Raw genomic sequence first — 13,595 nt, 5'->3', positions numbered from 1 at the left:
CAAGCTCCGACACTCTTCGGAGTGAGGCAATTGCCACAAGAAATGCCACCTTCTGCAAAAGACGTGATAAAGAGACATCCCTCAGCGGCTCGAAAGGTGGTTTTTGAAGAGCCATTAGCACCCTGTTAAGGTCCCAGGGTTCCAGCGGACGCTTGTAGGGTGGAACTATGTGGCAAACTCCCTGCAGGAACGTGCGGACCTGCGGAAGCCTTGCCAGGCGCTTTTGAAAAATACTGAGAGCGCAGATACTTGTCCCTTGAGAGAGCCCAGTGACAAACCCTTGTCCATTCCGGATTGAAGGAATGAAAGAAAAATGGGTAAGGCAAAAGGCCAGGGAGTAAAACCATTATCAGAGCACCAGGACAAGAAGATCCGCCATGACCTGTAATAGATCTTGGCGGACGTTGGTTTCCTGGCCTGTCTCATAGTGGCAATGTCATCCTGAGATAACCCCGACGACGCTAGGAGCTAGGACTCAATGGCCATACAGTCAGGTTGAGGGCCGCAGAATTCAGATGGAAAAACGGCCCTTGTGACAGCAGGTCTGTGCGGTCTGGAAGCGCCCACGGCTGACCAACCGTGAGATGCCACAGATCCGGGTACCACGACCGCCTCGGCCAGTCTGGAGCGACGAGAATGGCGCGACGACAGTCGGATCTGATCTTGCGTAACACTCTGGGCAACATCGCCAGAGGAGGAAACACATAAGGGAGTCGAAACTGCGACCAATCCTGAACTAACGCGTCCGCCGCCAGAGCTCTGTGATCTTGAGACTGTGCCATGAAGGCCGGGACCTTGTTGTTGTGCCGTGACGCCATGAGATCGACGTCCGGCGTTCCCCAGCGGCGACAGATCTCTCGAAACACGTCTGGGTGAAGAGACCATTCCCCCGCATCCATGCCCTGACGACTGAGAAAATCTGCTTCCCAGTTTTCTACGCCCGGGATGTGAACTGCGGAGATGGTGGAGGCTGTGGCTTCCACCCACCGCAGAATCCGCCGGACTTCCTGGAAGGCTTGACGGCTGCGCGTGCCGCTCTGGTGGTTGATGTACGCGACCGCCGTGGCGTTGTCCGACTGTATACGGATCTGCCTGCCCTCCAGCCACCGATGGAACGCCAATAGGGCTAGATACACTGCCCTTATCTCCAGAACATTGATCTGAAGGGAAGACTCTATCGGAGTCCAGGTTCCCTGAGCCCTGTGGTGGAGAAAAAACGCTCCCCACCCTGACAGGCTCGCGTCCGTCGTGACCACAGCCCAGGTTGGGGGCAGGAAGGATTTTCCCTGCGATAGAGAAGTGGGAAGAAGCCACCACTGAAGAGAGGTTTTGGCTGCAAGGGAAAGAGACGTTCCTGTCGAGGGACGTCGACCTCCTGTCCCATTTGCGGAGAATGTCCCATTGGAGTGGGCGCAGATGGAACTGCGCGAAGGGCACTGCCTCCATTGCTGCCACCATCTTCCCCAGGAAGTGCATGAGGCGCCTCAAGGGGTGTGACTGACCCCGAAGAAGAGATTGCACCCCTGTCTGCAGAGAAAGCTGTTTGTCCAGCGGTAGCTTGACTACCGCTGACTGTGTATGAAACTCCATCCCGAGGTAAGTCAGTGATTGGGTCGGTGTCAACTTGGACTTTGGGAAGTTGATGAGCCACCCGAACTGCTGGAGAGTCGCCAGAGCGACGGTCAGGCTGTGTTGACACGCCACCCGGGAGGGTGCCCTGACTAGGAGATCGTCTAAGTACAGGATCACCGAGTGGCCCTGAGAGTGTAGGACCGCTACAACGGATGCCATGATTTTGGTGAAGACCCCTGGGGCTGTCGCCAGGCCGAAAGGCAGTGCCACGAACTGAAGGTGTTCGTCCCCGATGGCGAAACGCAGGAAGCGTTGATGTTCGGGTGCGATCGGCACATGGAGATAAGCATCCTTGATGTCGATCGATGCTAGGAAGTCTCCTTGTGACATCGAAGCGATGACCGAGCGGAGAGATTCCATCCGAAACCTTCTGGTGCTCACATGCCTGTTGAGCAATTTGAGGTCCAGAACGGGACGGAATGATCCGTCCTTTGGCACCACGAACAAGTTGGAGTAGAAGCCGTGACCATGTTCCTGAGGGGGAACGGGAATCACCACTCCTTCTGTCTTCAGAACGCCCACAGCCTGAAAAAGTGCGTCGGCCCGAGAGGGGGGCGGAGATGTTCTGGAGAAACGAGTCGGAGGACAAGAGCTGAACTCTATCCTGTAACCGTGAGACAGAATGTCTCTCACCCATCGGTCTTGAACATGTGGCCACCAGGCGTCGCAAAAGCGGGAGAGCCTGCCACCGACCGAGGATGCGGTTCGGGGAGGCCGAAAGTCATGAGGAGGCCGCCTTGGAGGCAGTGCCTCCGGCGGCTTTTTGGGGGCGTGACTTAGACCGCCACGCATAGGAGTTCCTCTGGCCTTTCTCTGGCCTGTTGGACGAAGAGGATTGGGATTGGCTGAGGGCCGAAAGGACCGAAACCTCGGTTGTATTTTCCGTTGCTGAGGTCTCTTCGGTTTGGACTGGGGTAAGGACGAGTCCTTTCCCTTGGATTCTTTAATAATTTCATCCAATCGTTCGCCAAACAAATCGGTCGCCAGAAAACGGCAAACCGGTTAAGAACTTCTTGGAAGCAGAGTCTGCCTTCCATTCGCGTAGCCACATGGCCCTGCGGACTGCCACAGAATTAGCGGATGCCACCGCTGTACGGCTACCAGAGTCCAGGACGGCGTTCATGGCGTAGGACGAAAAAGCCGACGCCTGAGAAGTCAAAGACGCAACCTGCGGAGCAGAGGTACGTGTGACCGCATTAATCTCAGACAGACAAGCTGAGATAGCTTGGAGTGCCCACACGGCTGCAAAGGCCGGGGCAAAAGACGCGCCTGTGGCTTCATAGATGGATTTCACCAGGAGCTCTATCTGCCTGTCAGTGGCATCCTTGAGCGATGAGCCATCTGCAACTGATACTACAGATCTAGCCGCCAGTCTAGAGACTGGAGGATCCACCTTGGGACATTGAGCCCAACCCTTAACTACGTCAGAGGGGAAGGGGTAACGTGTGTCATTAAGGCGCTTAGTAAAGCGCTTGTCCGGAAATGCTCTGTGCTTCTGGACAGCATCTCTGAAGTTAGAGTGATCGAAAAACGCACTCCGTGTACGTTTGGGAAACCTAAACTGGTGTTTCTCCTGCTGCGAAGCCGACTCCTCTATAGGTGGAGGTGGGGGAGATAGATCTAGCACCTGGTTGATGGACGATATAAGATCATTTACTAAGGCGTCCCCCTCAGGTGTATCAAGATTGAGTGCAAAGTCAGGGTCAGAGCCCTGAGCTGCAACGTCCGCCTCGTCCTCCAGAGAGTCCTCAACCTGAGACCCCGAGCAGCGTGAGGAAGTCGGGGAAGATTCCCAGCGAGCCCGCTTAGCCGGTCTGGGACTGTGGTCCGTGCAGGAGTCCTCCACGTGAGACCTAGGGGCCACCCCGGGAGCGCGCTGCGGCGCGGACCGAGAGGGACCTGGAGGCGATGATCCAACAGGGCCCGGGGCCTGTGTAAGGACCGGTCTGGACTGCAAGGCTTCTAGTAGCTTGGCAGACCATTTGTCCATAGACTGAGCCATGGATTGTGAAAGTGACTCAGAGAGTTTCTCAGCAAAGACTGCAAACTCTGTCCCTGCCGCCTGGACAGTGGGAGCAGGAGGGTCTGCCTGAGCCGAGGGGCCCACTCGTGACCGAGGCTCCGGCTGAGCAAGTGAAACAGGGGTCGAGCATTGCTCACAGTGAGGGTAGGTGGAACCCGCAGGTAACATAGCCCCACAAGAGGTACAGGTTGCAAAAAAACCCTGTGCCTTAGCGCCCTTGCTCCTTGTGGACGACATGCTGTTGTCTCCTAGGAGAGTGATCACTGAGGGTATATGGGAAAAGGTAAACAATCCCGGCCGAACAGAAATATATATATATATATATATATATATATATATATATATATATATATATATATATATATATATATATATATATATATATATATATATATATATATATATATATATATATATATATACTCCGGCACCCTAGGGGGACCAGCACCGGATGACCGGTGTGGCTTACCGACCGCCCAAAGCGGAGTGTGTGTCCTCCAGACTCCCTGCCTTAGGTCTCCCAGAGCTGCAGAGCTCGTTCCTGAAAATCCTCCACCGGCAGAATGTGTGTAAAAATGGCTGCCGGAGCTCTCAGGGGAGGAGGGAGCCGTGGGCGGCGCTATGAAAGTGCGGGAATCTGGGGCCCCAAAGTGATCAGTGAGGGGGGGAGTAACCATACAGGATGCTCCAGCCCTCACCGCCGACGTCAGGTCGGCCGTCCCGCCCTTACCCCTGACTGGCAGGCCCGGGGGCGGGAGTATGCTACTAGGCCGCAATGAAGCCGGGGACTAAATTTAAGACCGCGGCCGACAAACAGGCTCGGTCGGCGCGGAAGTCCCGGTTTTCACAAACCAGCAGCTGCTGCAGCGTCCGGGAAACAAGCGCTCCGTGCACAGTCCCCATGGGGACACAGAGTACCTTATAGATGCAGGGCCCTGTCCCTGAGGATACATAGACTCCTGTCCGGCAGATTCCCACAGGGGCTGCGGAGGGAGCCCGGTCCCAGTAAATGGATGACCGGTCAGGATCCCACTTCTCCCAGAGCCTCTAAGGGATGGTGAAGGAAAACGGCATGTGGCTCCAGCCTCTGTACCCGCAATGGGTACCTCAACCTTAACAGCACCGCCGACGTAGTGGGGTGAGAAGGGAGCATGCCGGGGGCCCCAGTGGGGGCCCTCTTTTCTTCCAACCGATAAAATCAGCAGCTGCTGCTGACTAAAATGGGAATGCATGAGTGGATGTGTGCCTCCTTCCACACAAAGCATAAAACTGAGGAGCCCGTGATCCACGGGAGGGTGTATAGGCAGAGGGGAGGGGTTACACTTTTTCAGTGTAATACTTTGTGTGGCCTCCGGAGGCAGAAAATATACACCCAATTGTCTGGGTCTCCCAATGGAGAGGCAAAGATATGTGGATGCGTCTTATAAGGCGAACATAGCTTCCGGAAAGGTGTGGGGGGGGGGTGTGAAGAGGGGTCATAGAAAGCTGGCGGCGGCACGAGTGGGGCAATGCTGCATACCCTGGGCTGGGAGGAGAGGTGTACTGGCGACGTGAGACAAGCACCATTAATCTCCTGGAGATGGGGAAGGGGGGGGGGGAATCAGAAAAATAGTACCAGGGGCAGCGCATGCGCAGATTGACCAGCTCCGAGCATATACACTCCCCGGATGACAAATCCAACCAGTTTAGTGCCAAAGCTGAAGGAGGACATCCACCCATAAGTAGAGATAGAGTAAAACCCGGAATAACCGGAACCTCTGTCTACAACAACAGCCGGTGAAAACACACGGAACAAGAAAGCTGCCAACAGGCAACAGGGAGGGTGCTGGGTCTCCCATGTCGGAACTATAAGAAAAAGAATTTACGGTAAGTAAACAAAATTCTCTTTTTCTTCATCGTTCCTTATGGGAGACCCAGACCATGAGACGTCTCAAAGCAGTCCATGGGTGGGAAATAAACAGAAACTGAGAAGTAGGCAAAACCTAACTTCACAAATGGGCGACAGCCGCCTGAAGGATGCGTCTGCCCAAGCTCGCATCTGCCGAAGCATGAGCATGCACTTGGTAGTGCTTCGAAAGGGTGTGCAGACTAGACCAAGTGGCAGCCTTACAGACCTGCTGAGCCGTAGCGCAAGAGGCACCGACAGCTCTGGTCGAGTGCGCCTTAATCCCCGGCGGGGGAGGCACCTGAGAGCATTGGTAGGCATCGGATATGGCCGACCTAATCCAACGAGCTAGGGTCGGTTTAGAAGCCGAGAAACCCTTGCGCTGACCTGTGGTCAGCACAAAAAGAGAGGTGCACCGCCTAAAAAACAGCGGTGCGTGACACATAGATCCGGAGCGTCCGCACCAAATCTAAAGCATGCAACGCTTTCTCAAAGCGATGCACAGGGGCCGAACCAAGGGAAGACAATGAAATGTCCTGGTTAAGGTGGAAAGGAGACACCACCTTAGGGAGAAGGCCCGGAGTCGGACGGAGAACCACCTTGTCTTGGTGACCAAAAAGGGTGACTCCGAAGAGAGCACAGTCAAATCAGAGACTCTCCTGAGATAAATTATGGCCACCAGAAAGACCACTTTCTGTGAAAGACTAAACAACGAAACCTCCCTAAGAGGCTCAAAGGGGGGTTTCTGTAAGGCTATGAGGACCAGATTAAGGTCTCAGGGATCCAGAGACCGCCGGTAAGGCGGAATGATGTGAGATGCGCCCTGCATGAAGGTGCGCACCTGGGCCAGTCGGGCGATACGCCGCTGGAACAACGCTGACAGAGCCGAGACCTGTCCCTTGAGGGAAGGAGGGACAGTCCTAGCTGCAGGCCGGACTGTAGAAAGGACAGTATGGTCGGCAAGGAAAAAACGGCCAAGGAGCATGGCCGGAAGAACGACACCAGGACCGGAAAATTCTCCAAGTCCTGAGGTAAATCCTGGCCGAGGAAGACTTCCGAGCCTGAGTCATAGTGAAGATGACCTCGGAAGGAATGCCTGAAGCCGTAAGGATTCAGGGCTCAAGAGCCACGCCGTCAATCTGAGAGCCGCAGAATTGTTGTGGAAAACGGACCCTCTGAGAGAACGTCTGGCCGGTCCGGGAGATGCCACAGCACCTCTACGAACAGACGGAGCAGGTCTGGGAACCAAGCTCGCCTGGGCCAGTCTGGGGCGATGAGCACGACCCGACGGCCCTCCATTTTGGTCTTGCGCAGGACTCTGGGCAAGAGAGCTAGAGGGGGAAACACGTAGGCCAGACGGAACTGGGACCAATCTGGAACCAGCGCGTCCGCTGCCAAGGCCTGAGGATCGTGGGAGCGAGCCACGTAAACCGGGACCTTGTTGTTGTGCCGGGATGCCATTAGATCCACTTCCGGAGTGCCCCGCCTGCTAAATTGACCGGAACACTGCCGGATGCAGGGCTCACTCGCCGCTGTCCACGGTTTGACGGCTGAGATAATCTGCCTCCCAGTTTTCTACGCCTGGGATGTGGACTGCGGATATGGTGGACTTGGAGTCCTCGGTCCACTGAAGGATACGTTGAACTTCCAACATTGCTAGGCGGCTGCGAGTCCTAGGAGTACAGCCCTGATTTCCAGCACATTGATCGAGAGGGCTGATTCGGACGGAGTCCAAGTGCCCTGTGCTCGGTGGTGGAGAAACACTGCTCCCCAGCCGGATAGACTGGCATCCGTGGTGAGAATCACCCATGACGGGGCCAGAAAGGAGCGTCCCTGGGACAGAGAGAGGGGCCGAAGCCACCACTTAAAGAGAGCTCCTGGTCTGTGGCGACAGAGCCACCAGCCTGTGCAAGGAAGAAGTCCCTTGTCCCAACAGCGGAGGATGTCCAGCTGCAGGGGACGCAGATGCAACTGGCAAGGGGAACCGCTTCCATTGACGCCACCATCTGACCCAGCACCTGCATGAGGTGCCTGATGGAATGACGGCGGAGCCTCAGCAGAGAGCGAACCGCCAGATGAAGGGACTTCTGTTTGACTAAGGGCAGCTTCACAAGTGCCGGCAGAGTCTCGAATTGCATCCCTAGGTACGTAAGTTCCTGGGTCGGGGTCAGAGTGGACTTGCAAGCGTGGCGAGAGTGAGCGAGACACTCCGCTGAGAGTGAGCGAGACACTCCGCTGAGAGTGAGCGAGACACTCCGCTGAGAGTGAGCGAGACACTCCGCTGAGAGTGAGCGAGACACTCCGCTGAGAGTGAGCGAGACACTCCGCTGAGAGTGAGCGAGACACTCCGCTGAGAGTGAGCGAGACACTCCGCTGAGAGTGAGCGAGACACTCCGCTGAGAGTGAGCGAGACACTCCGCTGAGAGTGAGCGAGACACTCCGCTGAGAGTGAGCGAGACACTCCGCTGAGAGTGAGCGAGACACTCCGCTGAGAGTGAGCGAGACACTCCGCTGAGAGTGAGCGAGACACTCCGCTGAGAGTGAGCGAGACACTCCGCTGAGAGTGAGCGAGACACTCCGCTGAGAGTGAGCGAGACACTCCGCTGAGAGTGAGCGAGACACTCCGCTGAGAGTGAGCGAGACACTCCGCTGAGAGTGAGCGAGACACTCCGCTGAGAGTGAGCGAGACACTCCGCTGAGAGTGAGCGAGACACTCCGCTGAGAGTGAGCGAGACACTCCGCTGAGAGTGAGCGAGACACTCCGCTGAGAGTGAGCGAGACACTCCGCTGAGAGTGAGCGAGACACTCCGCTGAGAGTGAGCGAGACACTCCGCTGAGAGTGAGCGAGACACTCCGCTGAGAGTGAGCGAGACACTCCGCTGAGAGTGAGCGAGACACTCCGCTGAGAGTGAGCGAGACACTCCGCTGAGAGTGAGCGAGACACTCCGCTGAGAGTGAGCGAGACACTCCGCTGAGAGTGAGCGAGACACTCCGCTGAGAGTGAGCGAGACACTCCGCTGAGAGTGAGCGAGACACTCCGCTGAGAGTGAGCGAGACACTCCGCTGAGAGTGAGCGAGACACTCCGCTGAGAGTGAGCGAGACACTCCGCTGAGAGTGAGCGAGACACTCCGCTGAGAGTGAGCGAGACACTCCGCTGAGAGTGAGCGAGACACTCCGCTGAGAGTGAGCGAGACACTCCGCTGAGAGTGAGCGAGACACTCCGCTGAGAGTGAGCGAGACACTCCGCTGAGAGTGAGCGAGACACTCCGCTGAGAGTGAGCGAGACACTCCGCTGAGAGTGAGCGAGACACTCCGCTGAGAGTGAGCGAGACACTCCGCTGAGAGTGAGCGAGACACTCCGCTGAGAGTGAGCGAGACACTCCGCTGAGAGTGAGCGAGACACTCCGCTGAGAGTGAGCGAGACACTCCGCTGAGAGTGAGCGAGACACTCCGCTGAGAGTGAGCGAGACACTCCGCTGAGAGTGAGCGAGACACTCCGCTGAGAGTGAGCGAGACACTCCGCTGAGAGTGAGCGAGACACTCCGCTGAGAGTGAGCGAGACACTCCGCTGAGAGTGAGCGAGACACTCCGCTGAGAGTGAGCGAGACACTCCGCTGAGAGTGAGCGAGACACTCCGCTGAGAGTGAGCGAGACACTCCGCTGAGAGTGAGCGAGACACTCCGCTGAGAGTGAGCGAGACACTCCGCTGAGAGTGAGCGAGACACTCCGCTGAGAGTGAGCGAGACACTCCGCTGAGAGTGAGCGAGACACTCCGCTGAGAGTGAGCGAGACACTCCGCTGAGAGTGAGCGAGACACTCCGCTGAGAGTGAGCGAGACACTCCGCTGAGAGTGAGCGAGACACTCCGCTGAGAGTGAGCGAGACACTCCGCTGAGAGTGAGCGAGACACTCCGCTGAGAGTGAGCGAGACACTCCGCTGAGAGTGAGCGAGACACTCCGCTGAGAGTGAGCGAGACACTCCGCTGAGAGTGAGCGAGACACTCCGCTGAGAGTGAGCGAGACACTCCGCTGAGAGTGAGCGAGACACTCCGCTGAGAGTGAGCGAGACACTCCGCTGAGAGTGAGCGAGACACTCCGCTGAGAGTGAGCGAGACACTCCGCTGAGAGTGAGCGAGACACTCCGCTGAGAGTGAGCGAGACACTCCGCTGACAGTCTGCACTGGATGAAGCCCTGACTAGAAGGTCGTCCAGGTAAGGAATCACTACCAACCCCTGGAGGAGCAGAACCGCAACTGGTGAATACACGAGGGGCCGTGGGTAACCCAAAGGGGAGAGCCACGAATTGGAAATGTTCCTCTCCAATTACAAAACGTAGCCAACGCTGGTGTGAAACTGCGAATGGCACATGCAGAGAGACATCTCTGATGTCGATGGATGCTAAGAAATCTCCTTGGGTCATTGACTGATCGCAGAGATTCCATGCAAAATTGCCGCACCTGAACATGCTTGTTGAGAAGCTTGAGATCCAGGTCGGAAAGCACCGTCCTTTTCGGGGACTAGGAAGAGATTTGAGTAGAAATCTCAGAACCGTTCCCAGTCGGGAACTGGTACAATTACTCCATTGGCCTGCAAGAATGCCACGGCCTGTGAGAAGGCGGCGGCCTTGGAGCAGGGGGGAGTTGTCAGAAAAATCTGTTTGGCGGCTGGATAGAATTCCATTCTGTAGACGTGGGAGATGGTAACCCACACCCACTGATCGAAGACGTGTTGAAACCACACGTCGCCCAAGAGGGAGAGCCTGCCACCAACCAAGGACGTTACTGGCGCGGCCAGATAATCAAGAGGAGGCTGCCTTGGTGGCAGCAGCTCCTGTCGACTTAGGACACGGCTACATGCGCCAGTTGGTTTACGGACCTTGGCTGAGTTAGTGGACGAGGCCGAGGGCTTAGAGGACGACCAGTTAGAGGAAACGAAAGGAACGAAACCTCGACTGGTTCCTGCCCTGGAAGGTTTCCTGGGTTGTGGCATGGAAGTACTCTTCCTGCCAAAAGCTTCCTTAATAATTTCATCCAGTTGTTCACCGAATAGACTGGTCCCAGCAAAAGGGAGTCCAGCAAGGAACTTCTTAAGAAGCATCTGCCTTCCACTCTCGAAGCCACAGGAACCTGCGGATAGCGAGGGAAGTAGCCGAGGCCACCGCAGTGCGGTGACAGTCTCCAGCTATAGGATGAAAAGACTGAAGCCTGGAAGTTAAGGCAACCATTCGGGCATAAAGACCCTGGTGAGGGAATGCATCTCCTCCCGAGAAGCAGAGATGGCTTTGAGAGCCCGCACTGCTGCAAAAGATGGGGAGAACGAGGCCCCTGCCGCCTCATATATAGATTTGGCCAGAAGGACAACCTGGCGGACAGTGGGATCCTTAGAGAGGTGCCGTCAGCCACTGATACAACTGTCCGGGCTGAAAGTCTAGACACCGAAGGGTCCACCCTTGGTAAATGAGCCCACTCCTTGACCACCACTGGTGGAAGGGGGAAACAGTCATCAGAACCACGCTCTGGGAAGCGTCTGTCAGGACAGGCTCTGGGCTTGGTCACAGTGATCTGAAAGCTGGAGTGGATAAGGAACACACTCCTTGTTCTCTTAGGCAAGGTATACTGATGCTTTTCTGCCAGAGAGGGGTGCTCCCCTGATACAGGCGGATTGAGGTCCAGTACAAATATAATGGACGCAATCAAATCATTAGCATCTGCGTCACTTTCGGACAGATCAATGGGGTACATGGAGAAGCGTCCGAGCCCCCAGTAAGGCATCCTTCTTGTCCTGCGAGTCAGCTCGTGAACCAGAGCCGCGGGGCGAGGAGGGAAAGGGGACCCTGCGTCTCCATTTTAGGAGGAAGGGGTCTGAGACCAGATGGAGAATCCTCTGTGAGCTTTGCTGAGCGAGCTGTAGCAGCAGAAGCGCCCTGAGAAGGGGGCTGATGCATGCTCAGCAGTGTCCGGGACAGCTGTCCCCTGGAGAGAGGGATTCTACCCAAGCCGGGGGTTCAGCCACCGGAGCCGGAGCAGCCGGAGGGACCACTGGGGAGACTCCAGGCTGAGGCACCACTATGTTAGAGCAGGCATCACAATGTGGTTATGTGCTCGGTACAGGCAGTACGAGCCTACATGCAGTGCATATTAAGAACAGCCTTGCAGCCTTGCTCTGATGTGAGACATGCTGCAGAAGTGGGGGCTCTGTCCAGAAAGACCCCCAGCAGATTGTCTAAACAGAGTATATAAGCAGCAGCACAACCAGAGGTTGTGGCTTGCCAGACCGTTTAACATAACATCTCTGTGCCCTCCAGATTCCCCAGAAGTGGGGGCTCTGTCCCAGGCCCCCATTTGTCACAATGTGTTTGCAGACATTGATCTCTGTGCCCTAGAACGCTGAGAAAATGGCGTCCGCAGCGAGGAGAGGGGCGGAGCCTACTCTGAGAGCAGGACGGAGGGCAAATGAGGCATACAGGGGAGGGAAGCTTTCCTCAGTGAGGAGTGTCCCTTCCCTGTGCTGAACAGCCGCTGGGCGGAGCCACCCTGTCTCACTGCACTGACTGACATAGAATCGAAACTAGGCCTCAGGCGAAGCCGGGGCCTAGATTTAAACATGCGGCCAGCGTGCAGGCACCCTCGGCGCGGTTCTCCAGTGAAAGCTGGAGAACCGGCCGGAAATGTGAACACAGATATAAAACACACTCTCCCCAATATATAAAGTACAAGGGACCCCTGGAAAGACCACCGTCTGTGGTAATAGCGTCTCAATACTTAGCTTGTGAGACGCAGGTGCCAGGTCCCTGGGGGGTCATCGCTCCGTCCGTCAGGGTCCTGAAAAGGGCTGCGGATGGAGACCGGTCTCCTGCAAAGCAGAGAGAACCGTGATGGCTCCCACTTCAAGCCAGAGCCTCAGGGGATGGTGAAGGAGCGCGGCATGAAAGGGCTCCAGCCTTGTAACATCAACCTTAACAGCACCGCCGACACAGTGGGGTGAGAAGGGACATGCCGGGAGTCCAGATTGGACCCGCTTTTCTTCCAAATCTTTGAAATCAAAAATCAGAGGATGCATGTGTGTGTGACCTCCTGAACACAAAGCATTGAACTGGTTGGATTTGTCATCCGGGGAGTGTATATGCTCGGAGGGAGGAGCTACACTTTTAGTGTAGTACTTTGTGTGTCCTCCGGAGGCAGAAGCTATACACCCATGGTCTGGGTCTCCCATAAGGAACGATGAAGAAACACATATTTGGTATCGCCACGTTCAGAAATGCCCGATCTATTAACATATAAAATCAATTAATCTGATTGGTAAACGGCGTAGTGGCAAAAAAATTCCAAACGCCAAAATTACTTTTTTTGGTCGCCGCAACTTTTACACAGAATACAATAACAGGCGATCAAACCGTAGCATCTGCGCAAAAATGGTACCATTAGAAACGTCAGCTCGAAACGCAAAAAATAAGCAGTCACTGAGCCATAGATCCCGCAAAATGAGAACGCTACGGGTTTCGAAAATTGGCGCAAAACGTATGCCACTTTTATTGGACATACTTGTGAATTTTTTTAACCCCTTAAATACAAGTAAACTTATGGTTTCATTTAAAAGTACAACTCGTCCCGCAAAAAACAAGCCCTCATATGGCAAGATTGACGGAAAAATAAAAAAAAAAAAAAGTTACGGCTTTCGGAAGAAGGGGAGCAAAAAACAAAACCGCAAACACGGAAAGTGCCCGGGGGCTGAAGGGGTTAAAAAAAAATAAATTTTTTTCCCAATTTCCTACTCTAAATTTGAGGCACATTATAGTCAGATACATCTTATAATCCAAAAAATACGGCAACTCCAAAAATAACAGAATAGTTAAAAACTGTTACGTCTGAGCGATCTCACTGAAGGATTGTCAGTTAACTTATTCTGCAACCAACAATAGACCGTGCAGCACAAAGCCTATAAAAAGCAAATGGTGTAACATTTTTAAAAGGAACCAATTTCCAAAAATAACAACACCAAATACCAGGGCTATGGAATCGGAGCTCATTTTGGTGGAGTCGGAGCTCATTTTGGTGG

The 13,595-nt window shown here is 54.9% G+C and overlaps 1 protein-coding gene across 1 annotated transcript in view; it reads right to left on the bottom strand.

The window, feature by feature from the left end:
* The window catches only part of EXOSC1 (exosome component 1), a 67,395-nt gene that overhangs the window by 1,779 nt on the left and 52,021 nt on the right, over window positions 1-13,595 (bottom strand). The gene's annotated exons all lie outside the window — the stretch shown is intronic.

Source organism: Anomaloglossus baeobatrachus, chromosome 5 (assembly GCF_048569485.1).
Source record: "Anomaloglossus baeobatrachus isolate aAnoBae1 chromosome 5, aAnoBae1.hap1, whole genome shotgun sequence".
NCBI classification, from domain to species: domain Eukaryota; kingdom Metazoa; phylum Chordata; class Amphibia; order Anura; family Aromobatidae; genus Anomaloglossus; species Anomaloglossus baeobatrachus.
The sequence above is the reverse complement of the archived record's forward strand: the minus strand, read 5'-3'. Positions and strand labels throughout refer to the sequence as shown.